This window comes from Alnus glutinosa, chromosome 9 (genome assembly GCF_958979055.1).
Source record: "Alnus glutinosa chromosome 9, dhAlnGlut1.1, whole genome shotgun sequence".
Lineage (NCBI taxonomy): Eukaryota > Viridiplantae > Streptophyta > Magnoliopsida > Fagales > Betulaceae > Alnus > Alnus glutinosa.
Genome location: NC_084894.1, coordinates 25890518 through 25908032, shown reverse-complemented (window position 1 = coordinate 25908032; position 17515 = coordinate 25890518). Strand labels below are relative to the sequence as shown.

The 17515-nt window shown below is 42.0% G+C and overlaps 1 long non-coding RNA gene and 1 pseudogene across 1 annotated transcript; one reads left to right on the top strand and one right to left on the bottom strand.

Moving 5' to 3' along the window:
• Positions 1–10302: 10302 nt before the first annotated feature.
• On the bottom strand, positions 10303–10401 carry LOC133878720 (small nucleolar RNA Z247; annotated as a pseudogene).
• Positions 10402–12907: 2506 nt separating this feature from the next.
• LOC133878233 (uncharacterized) lies at positions 12908–14717 on the top strand. The gene is made up of 2 exons (XR_009901855.1): positions 12908–13079; positions 14434–14717. It is a non-coding gene; the product is annotated as an uncharacterized LOC133878233 (long non-coding RNA).
• Positions 14718–17515: the final 2798 nt, after the last annotated feature.

Sequence of the window (17515 nt, the reverse complement as noted above, 5' to 3'; positions counted from 1 at the left end):
CTTTTCTCTGTTTTTACGTCATTTACATGAAAAGATGTGGCTGTTCTCTGGTTTTCCGTCATTTTCCATGCGACCTCAGGATTTTTTTTTTTTTTTTTTTTTTTTTATTTTTTTTTTTATTTTCTTTTCTTCTCTAAACAATAAGGGAAAGGGGTTGCTTCACTTAATAGAATAATATTACATTTTTCTTTCAATAAAAACTTATATTAATAAACTAATATTAGGCATATCGAACTATGAAAGATGCAGTTTATTATTGTGTGTATAAATTAGTTACTAGTTATTAAAAATAAATGTCTTATGCAGGTTAAAAGTGTTACATTATTTTATTATAGAGTGAAGCGTCTTTGAAAAATCAGGTTTTATTCTATTATTTCTTTAGGTCAACTTTTTATTTATAATATTTTCAATTATAAAATGTATGTTAGAAATATGCATTAGTTATGAAAAGCTTTAAACATAGAAGAATTAAAATATATACATATAAAATTGAATCTAAAAAAAAAATTGCAGAAAAATTTATTACTAGCAATAAAATGTAAAATTTTAAAAGCAAGGAAAATAATTATTAAATAAAAATAATATATATATATATATATATATATATATATATATATATAATTAAATAAAAAAAAAATCCCTTCTAATATATTAAAAGAGACCAACTAGTCAAATGTACAGGGTTACAATCAATCCTTTACACCAAGTCAGAGGCACAGTGGTTAGAATTTTTTCTACCCAGGCAAAATAGACTAAGACCATTACATAATACAGCTGCTCAAAAAACCTAAACAACAGAAAATACTTCTTCGTTAACATAAAACTTTGTTTGAAGAGGGCTTTTGTAAACTAGTTATGATTTTAAAAATACAACACAGCAGGTGCATTAAACAACAACCGGACACAAACAAACAAAAAAGAAAATAACTACAAAAGCACAGCCGGACATTTCCCCTTTTTGCTCAACAGTTAGCAGACTCCAAAGGAATCTGAAAACCGTTCCTGGAAGATCGCCCCTACAAGCCGCATTCGAAAAAACACCCTGTATCACCGAAGCAGTTCCGGATTAACCGTTCAATACCGCACTTTGCGCCTGCCGCGAGATAATCAGTGGACCAAAACTGCCGAAAATCGTCGATCCCTTTTTCACCCAACAACCGCCGTTCCAGTATCAATCCATAGGCCACCTCTGCAACAGACAACCACGGACAGGACCTGTGTGATTAGCGTCTTTTAGTTTAGCCATTCAACCGAGCTTCGACGTAGCAAAGATCCCCTATCCGATGTCAGCACCGAGCGTCACAAATCCGACCAGAAGATCCATGAAAGAAACCCAAAGCTGGAAATGTGGGAAATCGTCCGCCATTACACCCCACTAACCGGAAGAAAACCACAATAAAACATAAAAGACAACATCTCCAACCTTGAGCAAGATGAGATAAACCAACCCCCTTCTCCAGAAACACGCTCAAAGGAGTTTTCTGCCTTCAGAGGAAAAAAAATCGCCTCCTTTTGTTTTCGGAGTGGTTTTACCCCCATCAAACTTCTATTTCGCTTTAAGGTGTTGCCAACTACTTCACGTGAAGCATTTAACCCCTGGATTTCGTAGAATGTTTACAGATCCAACGTGGGTCATATGTAATTATTTCAATAGTTGTACCGTACGTTGATTCTTGAGAATTCGTAATTTTTATATTGTTAGGGAAATTCCCAATGGCACTGTTGGAAACCCCGGACTCAGGGTAAGGTTCAACGGCTATAAGACGAGTAAGTCCGGACGAAGGAAGAGGAGGATTCAAACATTAAATGGGGGGCTTTAAATGATGTAATCACCTCATTTAAAGCCCTTGTCTTACTACTTAATGTCGACCGCCGCCATTTAGGAAAGCATGAGCTGTAGCAGAAGATGACCATCTGGGTCCGCGAGAGAGGATTAATTAGGAAAAGATAAGCATCTCAGAGTAATAAATGGTTGTACGGATAAGAAAATGAGAAGAATAACTAGATAAAAGGTAGTCCAAAGAAGAACAAAAAAACATAGGCAAACAACTCTCTTCTCTAAAAAACTATCAATTCCCTCTCGTTGAATTTCTTCTAACTTGATCGTCGGAGAGGGCGTGGCCGGGAAACCCCGCCGGCCCTTTGTCTTGCAGGGCATTGAAGGAATCTCTTCAAGGTTGACTGTCTCAAGCAATTCGAAGTTCGTAGACCAACCAAAAGCTAACACGTCACATTCCAAAAATTTAGCATCAACACTTTGGCGCCGTCTGTGGGAACGACGTGGTCACGTGTTCCCGCCAACATAAGCATACTTGAAACCTTCCATGGTGAGTACGCGGTTAACTCGAAGAAGTATGACTAAAGAAAATATGCGTGAAGAAGTAGGGGCTTCACATGACCCCCAGGTGGAGATAGTTCGCTTGAATGAAAAAGTAGCGCGACTTGAGAAGGAGTTGCATGAACGAGACCGCACGGAACGACAAAAAACTCAAGAAGACTTGTCACAGGGTGACCAGATGAACCTTGAACGCGAAGGTGGGCGTTCGGAAGAAGCGGTCGAAGATGAGAGTGAGTCCAACAGTGATGTTGAGCTTGCTAACCTTACGAGGAAGAGTGAAAAGGTGAAAAAGAAGTGGGTTGAGAAGTTAACTAAGTTAGAGCAGCAGTGTGACTACTTGATGGGTTCCACTCAAGCGGGAGCTAAGGGGAAAGCTTTGTTGACTGATAGCTTGTTCTCCACTGCTGTGTCCCCCTTCACTGACCGGATAATGTCGTGCCAACTCCCAAGTAAGTTCAAAATGCCCGAAATACTCGTATATACAGGATTGGGGGACCCCATCGAACATTTGGCGAGTTTTCGCGCACACATGGTGCTACACACTACGCCAGACGAGGTTGCATGCCGAGCTTTTCCCCTTACTTTGGCGGGGGGAGCTCGGGAATGGTTCAGGACTCTGTCGCCCCCGCTCGATCTCGAACTTCCAAAGCCTCGCCAGGAAGTTCGCGTCTCAATTTATGGCCGGTATTGTCCGGAAGAAGCCTGCTCAACAGTTAATGACCATTAAGCAAGGCCCTCAGGAGTCATTGAGAAGTTACCTGCTCCGCTTCAACCAAGAGAGGTTAGCCGCAGATAGTCAGAACTAGCAATTCATTCACTGTGCCATATATCAAGGTATCAAGAAGGATGGTGCCCTCATTGCGGATTTGGCAAGGAGACCGGCTGAAAGGTTGCAGGAGTTTTACGATCAGGCAGAGGAGTTCGTGAACCAGGAAGAAACCCTTTGGGCGTTCCGAGAAACGGAGGAGGTCACGAAAGGGAATTCTGTGGATGGAGGAAAGTCAAAGCAGAGGACAGCCCACCAAGGAAAGAGTTCGCCCAACGTAGGCCCGTCAAGAGGGTTGAAAATTACAGTTGGACGCCTGTTAATGCCCCTGCCAGGGAAATTCTTATGGAGATTAAGAAAGACCCGGACTATAAGGATCCGTCTCCAATAAAGGGCCGGCCGCTTCCTCATAACCGCCACAAATATTGCCACTACCATGATTCGTACGGCCACTGAACCAACACTTGCATCGCCCTGAAGGAGATGATCGAGAAGTTTATAGCTGACGGTAAGCTAACGCGCTTCTTAGGAAAGCATGAAGACCTAACGGTGAAACACCCGCCGAATAGGTTAACTGGAGATCAGGGTTCGTCCAGACGAGACGCACGTACGGGGAGGCGACTAGAAAGGAGGCCGGCTCGACAACCCGAAGGCGACTTTCAGGCGGGAAGGCCGCCCCAACGAGAACGGAGCAGGAGTCGCGGGCGACAGGATGGCTCGGGGAACTTCCCCAAAATTTAGACCATAGCCGGAGGTTTTGGAGGAGGGGGCGAAACTTATTCAGCTCGCAAATCTTATGCAAGAAAAATGAGGGAAGTGTCCATTTATTCGGTCGCGAGGCCGTTGAAAACTACAAAGCGAGAGAAGTTGGCTATCACCTTTTCGGATAAGGATTATGAAAGGGTTTATCTACCCAACTCGGATGCCCTAGTGGTGACCATGGTGATAGCGAATCACAAGATACATCGGGTCTTGGTAGACAACGGCAGTTCCGCAGACATCCTGTATAAGTCGGCCTTTGATCTGATGAAGATTAGTAGAGAGAAAGTTTCTACCTTTCGTTTCCCTTTAGTGGGATTCGCAGGGGAGCAGGTGATGCCTTTGGGATCGATTGAGCTGCAAGTTACCGTAGGGAGTGTAACGACCCACTCCCAATAACACAATATTGTCCGCTTTTGGCTCCCCATACCAGACTTCCCAGGAGGTCACCCATCCTGGGATTGCTCTCGCAGAAACACGCTTAACTGCGGAGTTCTGATAGGTTCATAACCATCACGGCTTTAAAACGCGTTGTGTCATAAATGATGCATTTATACATATAAGCACATCCTCATTCCCAGGCGATGTGGGACGTCACAATCACCCCCTCTTTGGACCCAGCGTCCCCGCTGGCGTCCCTCATTGGGCTTGTGCACGCTCCCACCATCTTAGGCTGGGCAATGGCTCTGATACCATTTGTAACGATCCACCCCCAATGACACAATACTGTCCGCTTTTGGCTCCCCATACCAGACTTCCCAGGAGGTCACCCATCCTGGGATTGCTCTCGCAGAAGCACGCTTAACTGCGGAGTTCTGATAGGTTCATAACCATCACGGCTTTAAAACGCGTTGTGTCATAAATGGTGCATTTATACATATAAGCACATCCTCATTCCCAGGCGATGTGGGACGTCACAATCAGATGTGAAGACCAAGAAAAATTAATAGGAATATAATTGTAGTATCATAGTGGGTCCTAGTTGAGTGAGTAATTAATTATATTAACAAAGGTGTGGTTTAAAATTATGTAGGGCCAAATGTTAATTGTTAAATGATAGAGTTTTTATAAAATGGGGTTGTATTGTAATTTATATAAGTAAGGGGCTTTAAATAAAAAGAAATCCCTCACAGCCATTCACAATCTGCCACATGTCCCTTATCCATTTTACTTTTCCTCCTCTTTTCTTTCTTTTCTTTTTTCTTCTTTTTCTCCTTGGTGGACAGCAGTCCACGACTGCTTCGTCTCTTCTTCTCTTCTTATTGTTCTTCTTTCTACTTCTTCTCTGTTCTTCATTTCTTCTCCTTTCTTCTTCTTTTCACCGAACGAGAGTGTGAGATCGGAGAGAGAGTTTCAGAGGGAGAGATCGAGAGATGAGATCGAGAGGGTGAGAGATGAAACCGAAGGGGTGCGAACCGAAGAAGAAGAAAAACCCAGGGACCGTGCAACCCAACTGAACCCGATTCACCCGAATCCCGACGGGTCTGGCAGAGGCGAAACAGAGAGGGAGTGCCGAGGGAGATCCGGCCGTTCAGGGATTCTTCGACGGAGCTACGTGGCCGATCCTCCAGTGTCGAATTCCGGCGAGTTCTCCGACAGTCCCGGTATGGATTTCCGGCGAAAACAGTGACGATTTTCTGTGGTTCTTGAGCTCTATTTTATTAGGTAATTTTCAAGCAAATTATTGGATTATCCTAAGTGTTTTGGAATTTATATTTGGGTTGATTTAGGTTGAAATCTTATAGTTTAATTTTGTTTATGTTTTTGGATTGAATCCGAAAATGGGTATGGATTTTATGGGATTTGATTTAGATGAGGAAAATTTAGGGTTTATGGTGATTCTTGGCAGTAATGGCCTAATGGTGTTTTTATCTTAGGGTTTTGTTTCTTGTAACTTTCATGGTTGATTACGTTAGTTGATTCTGGATGGTGGATTTGAACTAGAAATTGTGGAGATATGATTTTGAGTTTACTCATGTTGCTAACCGAATTAGAAATGGTTTTTAAAGATGAGATTTCCTATCCTGGCCATGTGATGTTTTAGGTATTAATATTTGGTATGTGTAATAGTTATAAAGATAATTTTGATGGGTATTTTGATGAAAACCCCAAATCTGGTTTGTATTTGTAAATGGGATAGTTATGTTAGTTTATGACTATTTGTTAGGGGTTAAGTTTGTTTATGTTCTAAGGTTGATGTTAGCTTAATTGGAGATGAACTTTGAGGATTATGTGGTTTCAAATTTGGTCATTTTTAGTTGGTGATTTGTTGAGCCAAAGCCGACGATTTTCGGCGGAGCCCAAGTGCCGTGACCCGCAACCCGCTTGACCCGTGAAGGAAGAACCCGGGCAGTTCGTGGACCCGTGAGCCAAACCCGAACCTTCCGGAGGTCCGATCCTCCATGTATGACGGCCAGAAGCCGATTTCCGACTTGCCAAGGTGTTTTCCGGCCTAACCCTGTAGATCCGTGACCCAGAACCGGTACGACCCGCGACCCAGTGACCCGCAACCCGAAAATCCAGAAAACCCGGTTCTCTAAGGGCATTTATAGAATTACATGATATTTGGAATAATCTGCATACCTGAATGTACTGCAGTGTGTTTGTTTATATAGAGAACCGAATCATCTAGATAAACTCTAGATGTGATTTACATGTAGTTGACTAAAACACAAACTCTCTTAGTTATCTTATAACTCTAGAGACCTAGTTTATCACAACTCAACTAGTCTAGTATAACTCTAGAGACCTAGTTTAACACAACTCAACTAGTTTAGAGTTTATCAATAGAGAAAGAGTCCTACTCTAACTCGGATACTTTGGTGTTATCACTAGCCGATAAGTCTTCTACGTTATCTAATCCAATACGCCCCCTCAAACTCGACATGGGAAGTTGCACGTTGAGGTTGGATCGAAGCATGCTGAATCTGGCAGCAGCAAGTGACTTCGTAAGGATGTCGGCTAGCTGATCTTTCCCAGAGATGAAGCAAACTTGTAGAGTCTTCTTGGCAACCATATCTCGGACGAAATGATAGTCAATTTCTATATGCTTTGTGCGAGCATGATAGATAGGATTTGAGACGAGGTAGGTGGCACCAATGTTATCACAATACAATACCGGTTGCATAGGAGATGTAGCACCAAGTTCATGAAGTAGAGTTTGAATCCATGTTAATTCAGCAGCTGCATTGGCAATAGCTTTGTACTCAGATTCAGTACTGGAGCGTGAAACTGTTGGTTGCTTTTTGGAGCTCCATGAAAGAATATTTTTACCAAGAAGAACACAATAGCCGGAGGTAGAACGCCTGTCATCTGGACAGCTGGCCCAATCTGAATCTGAGTAGGCAGTGAGTTGCTTGGAGGAGGTCTTGTGGATGCAGAATGTATGAGAAATTGTGGACTTCAAGTAGCGCAGGATGCGCTTAACTGCAGACCAGTGAGAGTCCCTAGGATCCTGCATAAATTGTGAGACTTTGTTGACGGCGAAGGCAATGTCCGGTCGAGTGAGAGATAGATATTGAAGAGACCCTACTGTGCTCCGATATGTGGTTGGATCTGTGACGGTTGAGCCTTCAAAACGGCTGAGAGTGGTAGAGGCCGATAAGGGAGTAGATATCGGTTTGGCAAGGAGCATATTTGTCTTTGTGAGAAGATCATGGATGTATCTTTGTTGTGAAAGATGAAGACCATCCGGGTGCCATGTAGCCTCAATACCAAGAAAGAAATTGAGACGACCGAGATCCTTGAGTGCAAAGGAGTCATGAAGATCGTTGATGAGCTGAGATATGGTTTCTGGATGTGAGTCGGTAATGATGATGTCGTCAACGTATATGAGCACAAAGATGGTGATCCCTTTAGCTTTGTAGATAAACAACGATGAATCTGACTTGGAGCTTTTAAATTTCAGATCAATCAACCGAGCACTTAGGCGCGAGAACCACGCACGTGGTGCCTGTTTTAAGCCATAGATGGCTTTACGTAGCTTGCAAACAGCTGCTGGATATTGAGGATGCTGAAATCCAGGGGGTTGAGCCATATATACAGTCTCTTGAAGAAGACCATGGAGGAAGGCATTGCTGACATCTACTTGTCGAATCTCCCAACCTGCAGAAACAGCTATAGACAACACAGTACGAATAGTGATAGGTTTAACCACTGGACTATATGTTTCTGCAAAGTCAATCCCGGGTTGTTGATGAAACCCTTTGGCTACTAGACGAGCCTTGTAGCGTTCAATATCTCCATTAGCTTTCCTTTTAATCCTGAAAACCCATTTAGAACCAACGACATTCATTTGTGGGGAGAATGGAACAAGGGACCATGTTCCATTTTTGAGAAGAGCATCAAATTCGTTGTTCATTGCTGCACGCCACTCAGGATTTTTACTTGCTTGAGAATAGCAAGTGGGTTCATCTTCATGTGCTGCTATGGTGGCTGTAAGAGCTTGAGGAGGTGGATACTTCACTCTGCCATCAGTGAATGTGTAGGGTTTGTGAATCAAATTCTGAGACCGAGTGGTCATGCCATGGACTCGAGTTGGAAGGATAGGCAGGGGTTCAGGTGAAGGAGTTAACTCGGAATTAGAGGGAGATTCAGAATTGACTGGAGGTTGAAGAGTGGGAGAGGTAGTGAGAGGTTCAATGGGAGATGAAGCAGAGGTTGATGAAGGAGGAATACTGGGTGTATTCTGAGAGGACCTAGAGATTGGAGGAATTGATGAGGGGACATAAGGAACCAACAGAGATGAAGGTATTTGAGGAGAGGAGGAAGAGGTGTTTGACTTGGAAGTTAAGAATGGAAAACTATTTTCATTGAAGACAACATGTCTTGCAATATAAACTTTACCGGAAGGAATATGAAGGCATTTATAGCCAAGATGGTTTTTGCTATATCCAATAAACACGCAAGAGGAGGAACGAAAGGAAAGTTTGAAGGAGTTATATGGTCGAAGAAATGGCCAGCATTCACAACCAAAAATTTTCAAGTATTTGTAATCGGGAATGCTGTGAAATAGACACTCATAAGGAGACATTTTCTTGGTGACTTTAGAGGGAAGTCGATTGATGAGGTAGGTTGCTGTTTCAAAGGCTGTATCCCAAAAGGTGAATGGAACACTAGCCGTAGCAAGAAGAGATAATCCAGTTTCAACTATGTGGCGATGTTTTCTTTCGACGGTTCCCATTTGATGATGGGTGTAAGGACAGCTTAGCCTATAAGAGACTCCCATGGAATTGAGAGATTTTTGAAGTGGGAGGAATTCACCACCATTGTCACTTTGAACAGATTTGATTTTAGTGTTAAAGAATGTTTCAACAAGTTGTTTGAAACGAAGAAAGGTTGCACAAACTTCAGATTTAAATGCAAGTGGGAAAAGCCATGTATATTTGCTGAAATCATCAACCACACTTAAATAAAAACGGTTGTTGTTTACAGAAGTTACAGAGGCAGGGCCCCAAACGTCAAGAAACAACAATTGGAGAGGACTATTTGAAATTGAAGGGGAATAACTAAAATGGAACCGGTGACTTTTCCCTTGTTGACAGGGAGAGCATATGGAGGAAGACTTTGCTGGAGACACGGGTAGCTTGTGGAGTTGAACAACTTGATTGACAATGGGAGAGGCAGGATGACCAAGCCTGAGATGCCACTGATCTAGGGGAACCTTTTCACCAATGAAGGCAGCAAGACTCCTGGACAGGGAAGAGGAAGAGGATGGCCATGGATAGAGGCCGAGTTTACTCGGGCCTTGGAGGAGGAGCTGCCGAGTTCGAAGGTCCTTAACACAGAAAAAAGTAGGATGGAATTCAATAAAGACATTGTTGTCACGTGTGAATTGATTAACAGAGATAAGATTTTTCTGTATTTGAGGAACATGAAAAAGAGAAAATAAGTGAAAGTTACGTGATGGAGTGGGTAAGAGTCCACGACCAGAATTTGAAATGTGCAAACCTTGCCCATTGCCTACTTGGATCTGGTCATTGCCATGGTATTCCTCAGCATGCATGTTGAGATTGGAGAAATCATTGGTGAGGTGGACATTGGAGCCAGTGTCATGATACCATTGAGAATCTGATGCAGAAGAGACAGCAGCCAAGTTGGCATTCATTGGAGAATTGTCGGCCTGATGTCCTTGCTCAAACCGATACCAACAGGTTGCAGCTGTGTGGCCTTGCTTGTGGCAAACTTGACAGATCGGACGCTGGAACTGGCCAGGACCAGAAAAATGATGAGGAGGTGGTCCACGACCACGGCCACGCCCCCTGCCCCGAGAGAAGTTGAAGTTGCGATAACCCGAGTTGGGGCCACGATTGTTCCGTGAAGAGGATGGGTTCTGCCGTTGAGCCATGTTGGCAGTAGAGATGTTGACTTCAAGTACTGATTTGTGGGCCTCAAGACGCTGCTCATAGGACAACATGTAGCCATAGAGATCATTGAGAGGGATCGAGTCTTGCCTTGTAGTGACAGAGGTAACAAGGGGGTCATAATCGACACCCAGGCCAGCAAGGATGTGGGAGATGAGTTCAGAATTGTCAATGGGCTTGCCAATAGCAGCCAGGAGGTTGGCAAATCCTTGAGCTTTCTGAAAATAGGCAGAGACAGATTGAGTACCTTTCTTCAGATTTGAGAGCTGCTGCTTAAGTTGGAGAATACGAGATTGAGACTGAGCAGCAAATAATGTTTCCAATGTAGTCCAGACATCACGAGATGTAGTGAGGCCGATTACATGGGGTAGGGTTTCAACGGACAGGGTGGAAATAATTGCACTAAAGATCATTCGATCTTGATGAAACCAGGATAAGTGAGCAGGATTGGTAATGAGAAGGCCAGAGGTACTATCAGGAATAAGCTTGGGAGGTTGCGGAATTGTGCCATCAACATAGCCGAACAAGTTTTGGCCCTCTAGAAAAGGAACCATAAGAAATTTCCATAGGATATAGTTTTCTTGGGTGAGTTTTTCTGAGATATGATGATGAACATTGTGGATATGTGGTAAAGATGCAGGAGGGGTAACAGTGGAGGAGATAGGAGGTGGGTTTGAGGTTTGGGTGGATTCGGTTTCAGAGGTTGGGATAGCCATAGACGTTTGTCTTTCAATGGCTCTGATACCATATAGAATTACATGATATTTGGAATAATCTGCATACCTGAATGTACTGCAGCGTGTTTGTTTATATAGAGAACCGAATCATCTAGATAAACTCTAGATGTGATTTACATGTAGTTGACTAAAACACAAACTCTCTTAGTTATCTTATAACTCTAGAGACCTAGTTTATCACAACTCAACTAGTCTAGTATAACTCTAGAGACCTAGTTTAACACAACTCAACTAGTTTAGAGTTTATCAATAGAGAAAGAGTCATACTCTAACTCGGATACTTTGGTGTTATCACTAGCCGATAAGTCTTCTACGTTATCTAATCCAATAGCATTTTCCAGCAGCTGCCAGTGGCGTTTTTCAGTGGATTTGCTACGAAAATCCTTGGGGTAATTTCTTATAACCTATGATGATTTATTTGGGGATTGATTTGATTATTATTGAATTAGGGTTTGATAATTAGGGGGGCTTTTCAATCGATTGTGTTTTGACTATGCATAGTTTAAGAATTGATGAATTTGAATCGATTGTATGGGTTTTTGCGGGCTGTCTACTGATTTGGGAGCTCGAGTGTTCACTGTTTTGGGCGGCAGAACAGTGTGTGTGTGGGCTGTTTTGTGGATTTTTCTGAGCATAGCCGAATAGGGCTTATGTATGAGGTTGTTGATTATTAATTGGGTTAATTGACTTGGTTTTGTGGGCTGGATTTATGTATATGGTTCTTGATGATTTTGGGTAAGATAGCTACTAATTTGGGAGTTAGTTTTGAGGTGATGTTGGTTGTTTCTCTATTGAATATTGTTGTGGAATTTCTTAAAGTGTATGGATGTTGAGTCGGAATCTAGGACTATGTTTGGAATTTCCATTTGGTTTGATAGATGTTTGGTGAAATCCAAATTTGGTTTTGGGTTGATGATTTTGATGAATGAGTTGTTGATGTTTATAATTTAAAGATTGTGTTAAATGAGGATTTTGGGTATAGGTTGGATAAAGTGGAATTGATTAAAGTTATATTCTTTATTATAAACCATTTGGATGTTTAGAGTAGGATGAATTGCTAATTGTTGATTAAATCTCCATCTTGGTACTAAGTGAGAATGAGAAACAAGATAATGGTCACTAGTGTGTCTAGGTTTTATAATCTAAACTACTTGGAAGGTTAGAAGCTAGTAAAGTATTAATGTAGTGGTCAAGGTTAAAAGAACATAGAGTTGTGATGTCTAATATAATCTTACGTCAATGAGTATATATGCAAGGATCGAATATACTTAGTTAGCTTAAATGGATAAACTAACTATAAGTCTTAATAGTTAATAATGATAACAAGACAACTTAGTACCTAATTCACCTATCCATGTACACTAAGTGTTTTAGTGTATTATCGGATTAGGTTTAAATGTTGAAGGTATATATGTATATATACATATGCATATATATGAGTTAAATATATATATTGTTAACTTAGTGAATGAAAGACAAACTATGCAAAATGGTTAGTAATTAATAAGAATGTTAAAGAACCATTCTCAAATAACCCTAGGTTTGCAAAAATAAGTTAGAGGACTTATAGAACTTATAGGTGTGTTATAAATTCGTTGTGCAACAACATAGTAACTAATTCACCTAATCATATCCACAAAGTATTTATGTGTACTAATGGATTAGGTCTAAGCTTGTTAATCATTGCATGTATATATATATATACATAGACATATACATGAATATGAGTCCGGTAAATAATGATAAGTTAGTACATAAGCAATAAGCTATAAAAAGATTAACAATAATGACAATATGCTGTAAATGTAATAAAGAGACAAATAAAATAGTAAACGTGTTTTAAAGATTAAAGTGGAATATAATAATAACCTATAACCAACGACTGATCTAATAATAGCTTAAGGTATCTAGATAGCTTAGAAGCGAATGACGTGACGTGACGTGTGAGCACGCGGGTAGTTAGGATGTCATAGAGTATGAGATTCAATAGTGTAGTCTAACGATACTAAGGTTTGCAGGCTTGTGTCGTGATTGGAGACGTAGACTTGTTCTCCAATGTAGAGTTCGAGTAATTGGAATCCAGTGAAAGTTCGAGTCAGGAGTCTAATGCAGCCAAGGTGGGTATTCCACTCACTGAGAAAATATATATTTTTATATGTATTGGATTGAGAAAAATATATATTGTTTATGAAACTGAACCAACCATATGATGAAATGTATATGCTTTGAGATGATTTATTAGTTTCGATTATGTTTAAACTATATCAATGATGTTTAAGAGATAGTGCAAGAGTGAAAAGTATTGACTAGATTTAAAATGTTAAGTTCTGCGGTTGAGATTTAAATTATGCAAATTGTTTGAGAACATGTCATGTTGAAACTGTTTAGATTTTATAAAGAAACTAAGTTTTGAATGATTTCAAAGTGTTGGGTAAAATGCTGGATTTGTTTAGTTTTGAGAGGATGTGATTTAACAAATGCATGATTTCAGCGTGACACAGTAGTGAAATATATACTGGTCAAGCACGGAACATTGAGCATGTAGTATAGAGCATACATACCAGCAGTATCAGTATATCAGCAGCATAACAGTATCAGCAGTATCAGTATCAGCAGCATAACAGTATCAGTATCAGCAGTATCAGTATCAGCAGCATAACAGTATCAGTATTAGCAGCATATCAGTATCAGCAGCATTATTAGCCCCAGTTCATGCATAGCATTATAGCATTGTTTTACGAGTGATGTTTTTATGTTATGAGTAGTTTTACTAGACGTATTCGTATGCATAAGAGTCTTCATGAAAAAGATCTTATGTATATTTCTATCGGATAGTCATGTGTTAAGGTCATACATTGAACTTGAAAGTACATAGATACATGACTACTCAGGTGCGAGTAATGGCATGTCTATGAGTAGGAAGGTTGACTGTTCTTGTTCTTCAGGAAAGACGTGTTAGCATGATTGAGTTTAACTCTAGTGCTCTCATGATCTACTGACGTTCAAAGCACGAAGCTGGAATACGATTAGAGATGGTGTTGCGAGTGTTTTGTTGAAGGATGTTATCCTAGTATGGAAGAGTAAGATGCCATGTTCTTTGCTTAAGACTTATGTGTATACGTGATATCTGTGATGGAGTGATCGTGTGCACATATGTCTGAGCGACCGGTGAAAAGTATTATTATAGAGGGGTCTATATGTAGAATCTTCCAAGCGGTAGATTGGAACTTCTACATATGTTCACAGCTATATAGTATGTTTTAAATGTTTTCTGAATAGTCGGTGGTTGCTACATTAGCTGTTGGTAAATTGTGGCTAATATAGTGCTCGCACGACTAAAAATAAATAGAGGTTGGTTCTTTGTGAAAACTCAGTTAGTCTTATACCACTGAGGTCTTAGTATGAGGTATACTAAGGCGGTGAACTCATTATTTCACCTATGCGGATGTGGATACCACCACAACCGTGTAGATGATGTTTCTTTGGCTGCAGGTACTTTGGTATAGTTGATGGGTCGGTAGCAGTGTGCTTGGGATATTATGATTGAAGCTCACCGCGACGGTTGTAATTGTCGGACCACGAGTTGTCCACTATTTTATAGGTTTGGTATGGCTTGTGACGTTTGTGTCACTTATTCTTTGTTAAGCCATTATTGTTATGTAAATATTGTGTTAATAAGACTCAAACAGATATATGTTAAATGGCTCAATGTTGTAATTAATGTGTGATAGATGTATAAGTTGTAATTTCCGCTATTTAGATTTATGTTTTCCGCTGCATAGATAGATGTATGTTATACTCTGATTATCAGGTACATGTTATGGGGCATGTGCCATATGTTGGCTGAGCGACACATAGTCGTGCCACTGTGAGGACTCGTTTTACGTTTTGTATATAAAAAAAAAAAAACGGGTCGTCACAGGGAGCCCCCCAGCGCAGAAAACGATTTCGGTGAAGTTCCTTATAGTTGATCAACCATTGGCTTACAATGCTATCTTCGGAAGGACAGCGCAAGCCGTTGAAGGCGGTAACGTCGATACCCCACCTCTGCATGAAGTTTCCAACAGAAGATGGAGTGGGAGTAGTCCGGGGAGAGCAGAAAGCAGCTCGTAAGTGTTATAATATCTCTTTAGGAAACCCCTCCCGAAGAGCATGCCCTGACATAGGGGTGGGCCCTTCAGACAAGTAGCAACTACAGATGAGGAGTCCGACCGGAGATTTAGAAGATGTAACGGTCGGACCCCAAAATCGGAAGCTTCGGATTGGAGCGCAGCTTCCGGAGGTAGAGAAGAAGAAGTTGGTGGAGTTTTTGCGAGACCATGTCGATGTCTTCACCTGGGAACACAGTGAAATGCCGGGAATAGACCCCTCAGTCATCGAGCATCAATTAAATGTCGATCGGAATTGCAGGCCAGTGAAGCAGTGGAAAAGGACTTTTGCACCCGAGCGCAACCAAGCGATTGTGGATGAGGTACGAAAATTACTTGAAGCTGGGTTTATTCGAGAAGTTGATTATCCGGAATGGTTGGCCAATGTGGTATTGGTGAAGAAAGCGAATGGGAAATGGAGAATGCGTGTGGAGTTTACGGATCTTAACAAAGATTGTCCGAAAGACTGCTTTCCCCTTCCCGGATAGATCAGCTCGTTGATTCGACGGTAGGGCACGAGGTGTTGAGCTTTATGGACGCTTTCTCCGGTTATAATCAGATACGTATGGCAGAGTCCGATCAGGAGAAAACCTCATTCACGACTGATCGAGGGCTATACTGCTACACAGTAATGCCGTTCGGACTGAAGAATGCTGGGGCCACTTATCAGAGGCTCATGAACAAAATGTTCCAAACTCAGATCGGGCGAAACATGGAAGTGTATGTTGATGACATGCTTGTTAAGAGCCTAACCTCGTATAATCATGTTGCGGATCTAGCGGAGGCATTCGATACACTGCGCAAGTACCACATGAAATTAAACCCGCAGAAATGCGCGTTCGGTGTTGATTCTGAAAAGTTCCTGGGGTTTATGGTGTCGCAAAGGGGAATCGAGGCGAATCCTGACAAGGTAAGGGCTATCCTAGAAATGCCGTCCCCTCGGACAACAAAACAGCTGCAACAGCTGACGACGAGGCTAGCAGCGCTGAATCGTTTTGTTTCTCGATCCTCGAATAAATGCCTGCCTTTCTTTAAGGTCTTGAAGAAAGCCTTCAGCTGATCGGAAGAATGTGAGAGAGCCTTCGGAGAGTTGAAAACCTACTTGGCCAATCCCCCACTTCTGAGTCGCCCGGTAGAAGGAGAGATCCTTTATTTGTATCTCGCGGTCTCTCGAACCGCGGTTAATTCGGTATTAGTGAGGGAGGAGTCAGGCAAGCAGAGGCTGGTGTATTTCACGAGCAAGGTGTTACATGGGGCGGAGGAACGATATCCGCGCATAGAGAAGTTGGCATATGCTCTTGTGATTTCGGCTCAAAGATTAAGACCCTACTTCCAAGCACATGCAGTGCGGGTGCTCACAGAATATCCTCTCCGAAAAATATTGCAGAAACCAGATTTATCGGGAAGGCTAGTAAATTGGGCGATCGAATTAGGGCAGTACGATATTGAATACCACCCTCGGACGGCCCTAAAGGGGCAAGCTTTGGCGGACTTCGTGGTAGAAATGAATGAAAGCCTGGATACAGAGGGGCTCCCGAAGAGCTCAACTTGGATTGTCTATGTTGACGGTTCGTCGACGGGTGGAAGATGTGGAGTTGGAATAGTGTTTTGGGGTCCCAATCGAGAAGAATTCAGGTACGCCCTCAAATTTGGTTTTGTTGCTACAAACAATGAGGCTGAATATGAAGCTGTGCTCTCGGCCATGGAAACCGCACGGGAAATGGGAATAATAAACCTTGAGATCCGGAGCGATTCACGGGTTGTGGTTGAGTAGGTGAATGGAAGTTACACTGCACAGGAGGCGAGGATGTCTCAGTACCTCGAAAAGGTACGTCAATTCTACCCATGATTCGATAAGGTTGTATTAACAAAGGTCCCCATGGAGGAAAATGGCCTAGCGGATGCTCTTTCGCGCATCGGTTCGGGGACAGACTCGGCAGCAACAGTGGGAGGGTACAAGATCCTGATCAAAGCTTGCCCGACGATATCATCGACTGGAGAGGTGCTGCAGTTAAACGAGGCGGAGCCTAAGTGGGGGGCGGAGGTTATACGGTATTTGAAAATGGGTGAGCTCCCCCCGAGGAAAGAGGAAGCTCAAAGAGTCGTTCGAAACTCGGCTCGCTATGTGTTGGTCGGTGGAACCCTGTACAGGCGTGGGTATTCTCTCCCCCTATTGAAGTGTTTGCTGGATGAAGATGCAGATTATGTCTTGAGAGAGATACACCATGGGGTATGCGGAAATCATTCAGGAACTAAGGCATTGGCAAACAAAGTCATAAGTGTGACGACCCATTTTTTTTTTTTTTTTGTATAAAATATTTATAAAACATAAAAGGGTCATCACAGTGGCACGACTACGTGTCGCTCAGCCAACATACATACATGCTCCATATCATGTACCTGAT